The sequence below is a fragment of the Musca vetustissima genome, unplaced genomic scaffold (genome assembly GCF_032173495.1).
Source record: "Musca vetustissima isolate MV318-11 ecotype Yass unplaced genomic scaffold, APGP_CSIRO_Mvet_v1 utg13925, whole genome shotgun sequence".
Lineage (NCBI taxonomy): Eukaryota > Metazoa > Arthropoda > Insecta > Diptera > Muscidae > Musca > Musca vetustissima.
Window position 1 is genome coordinate 5,190 of NW_026873725.1, and position 3,310 is coordinate 8,499.

Below are 3,310 nucleotides of genomic sequence, written 5' to 3' on the forward strand. Positions count from 1 at the left end.
ATAAATAAGTTTAAATAGTGCCTTTTGTGTCTAGACACTATTGAGTTTACATTTATAAAAATGATTTTTAAATTAGTCATTGAGCCTCAATTCTAAAAGCAAACCAAAAATTGCTTGCGCTTTTTCTTCGTCACTGACTACTTTTTTTCTATTTTTGGCGTATTCGTCTATCTTCCTTAACACAACAGGTGCCCTATCATTAATTGAAATTTTTACAGAATCGTCATACCTACGCTGATTTTTTTCCATAATTCTCATTTTTGTTGGACATTTTTTGTCACTAGCTACATGACCATCTACTTTGCAGTTTACGCAATGTACAGTCATACCTATTTGTTTTTTGATTTGTCCTGTAACAATATCTGTAATTAGAACTTCAGCTGTATTTTTGTTCCTTTGGCGGAAACAAATATTCGCCAGGTCCATGGCGTACATTACACATGGCATGTTGCAATTGTTTGCAACATGCCCTGGTCTCTGACAATTTTTACATTGTATTACTCCCTTTTTTTATAATTTTCAATACGTATTCATTAAAAATTTACTTTTGCCTTCTGAATGCCTTAACATCCAAGTCTTTTGAGAACTGTACAACATGTATTGAACAACCTTAAAAAAATAGTTTTTAATATAAAAAAATAATAAAAAAAAGTTGGACAATGCCAACAACACGCGGTGTTCCCAAGCGGTCCCCCATCTAAGTACTAACCGCGCCCGACGCTGCTTAATCTCGGTGATCGGACGAGAACCGATGTACTCAGCGTGTATGGTCGTTAGCAAAGAAGCATAGTTTGTTTTGCTTCATATGCCTGTTTTTTTTTTTTTTTTTTTGATTGGGTAATCGCATAAGGCATAGTTGGACGATTTCCCGAAGTAATCATAGTTCAATGCTATTTATTGGTTATTCATTTTTGTTTTGTTTTGATTACATTATTCGTCTTAAGTATCTAATTTAATTTTCTGAATGAAGGAATATAGTTGTTTGAATTCTTGGTTGGTTGCCTTTTTTAGAAAATAATAATTTTTGATATTACGTAAAGATGGAAAAATCTCTCCTTACGTTTAGATATTTGGTGCAGTTGAATATGGAGTGATTTTCGGTTTCCCCGATTTGGCAGGTATCACGCAAATTGGTGGGCGAAATTTTCATTTTGTATAAGTATGTTTGACCATACGTATGTCCAGAAAAAAGTCTGTTAAACATTTTAATTTCATCGGCAGTGAAATTGGCTCCAGCCAGAGAAAAGTAAGTTCCTTTATGTTGAGAGGTTTCTTTATAATTATGGACCCATTCTTCCCACAGGTGGTCGTAGATTGAAGAATAAGCATCTTTAACAGAGAGTTTTGCTGCGATGGTGCATCCAGCATTAACTGGATGTTTGGCGTAATAGTCGGCAATTTCGTTTGCAGGGATTCCATTGTGAGACGGTACCCAGACTAGTGTAAGTTGAATTATAGTATATCGTTAACTTTGATTTCGTTCGCCAGATAGTTATTGACACTGTTCGTTTTCAGTGTAATACAAGCATTCTTGCTGTCTGTTAAAATAGCAACCCTCTGTAGTTTATCTTGTATTATTATATCAACAGCTTTGGAGGAAATTTTGAATAGAAAGTTTGTGCATAAGAAGTTCATCAATATGCTTCTTCGTCTCGTTAATTTGAGCTCGATATTTTAATGGCGTTTCTTGCTTACCTCAGATGTAACACTATCTAAGGTGCCTGAAGTGTTTTTGTTGTGTTGCGAATCAATGTTCGTGTTGATGAGGACGGTTTAACGAACGTAACCGATGATAGTGGTTGATTTTGTTGCTCACTGACAACATTTTTACAGTCGCTACTAACGTAGTCGATAACGTCTTTTCTTGTTATATTTGCATTACCTTGCGAGTAAAACACGTTTTCTACATGAATATAAGGTAAGCCACAATCAATTCAATTATGTTTTCATCAAAACACTAAATATGGTTATTAGATAACATATTGACTAACAATATTTCTTATGATTTACTTAGCATTAAATCTTATTTTCCTAAGTTCACATCACTAATACATAAAGTCCTGCAGTTTTACTGCAAACTAACTCTAAACTTATATACACTTACGATCTATCTATCTATATATATATAATTAATTTGTAACTATATAGTCCCTTAAAAAATGATGCCAAAAAAGAAACCCCTATCGATTTTTATATTAAATCTAAATTGGAGTTTTATGTACAGGGTTAACTGGGATGGGATTAGAGGCAAGGAATGTTTACAGGGGGTTTGGGGATTTATTTACAATATATACAAATACATATAAGGACGCTTTACCTGCTACTGAGATATGCTATAAACGATAGTATATCTAGCGTCCCAAACCTGTGGTGATAGAAGAGGAGCTGGTCATCTCTATACAGAAGACATTCTTCGTTCAAAGTGGCTAAACTGCTCGGAGGCCTATAATTGGCCCGAATTAACCTTTCGGGGTCTGTTTCGTGCAAAAGGCTATCTCTAACTAGCTTATTTTCTAGAGTTGCCGCTCGGTCTAGGAACCTAAGAGCGGATGCCATTAGAAAGTTATCTATTCGGTGGAATCATACACTACTCTATTAGCAGGTAGTCGCCAGATTCCACCCAGTAATTGTTCTGGCCTTAAGCCTAAGCAGGACCTAAGCATTCGCCTCTCCCAAATGCGCAGCCTCTCCATTTGGTGAGGAGAGATCCCAAACCAATCAGGGAAGGCGTATCCAATTTGTGGCCTTATTACTTGTTTGTAGATAAGTAGGCAAACTTTCACGGAAAGTCCACCAGTTGCTTTGAGAGCACGCTGGTAGCACCAAGATACGCTTTTGTCTTTCCTGAGAAGGTAGCCAATATGCCAAACAAACTCAAATTTACTATTAAAGATAACTCCCAGGTATTTAGTCTGGTGGGAGTTTCTTATAGTTTACCCTCCAATAGCAAGGGTAGATCCATACAGCCTGTCGCTGCGGTATAAATATTTCTTCTTGCCTTTGAAGGTTATCGACATTTAGATGCATTTCCAACTTTGGAAGTATTCGGAGAGTTACTTCAAATATGCATATAGTCTTTTCTTAGTAGTCCCTGCGTGAGCTCCTGCTGCAGTGACAAATATATAGTCTGCGTATGCTAGGAGTAATTGCCCTTCGGGCGCATACGGGGAGACCTTGTGGAACCCCTGCATTGATTGCCCTTTCTGACGAAAGGTTCACTTCAACCTTCGCGTTAAAGCTTCTGTCATCTAGAAAACTAGAAATGCTTTGACAAAATCCAAGCTAGCAGTGATAGTCTGTTATTTATGGA

General features: G+C 36.6%; 1 pseudogene; it reads right to left on the reverse strand.

Moving 5' to 3' along the window:
- Positions 1–660: 660 nt before the first annotated feature.
- Positions 661–778, reverse strand: LOC133327720 (5S ribosomal RNA; annotated as a pseudogene).
- Positions 779–3,310: the final 2,532 nt, after the last annotated feature.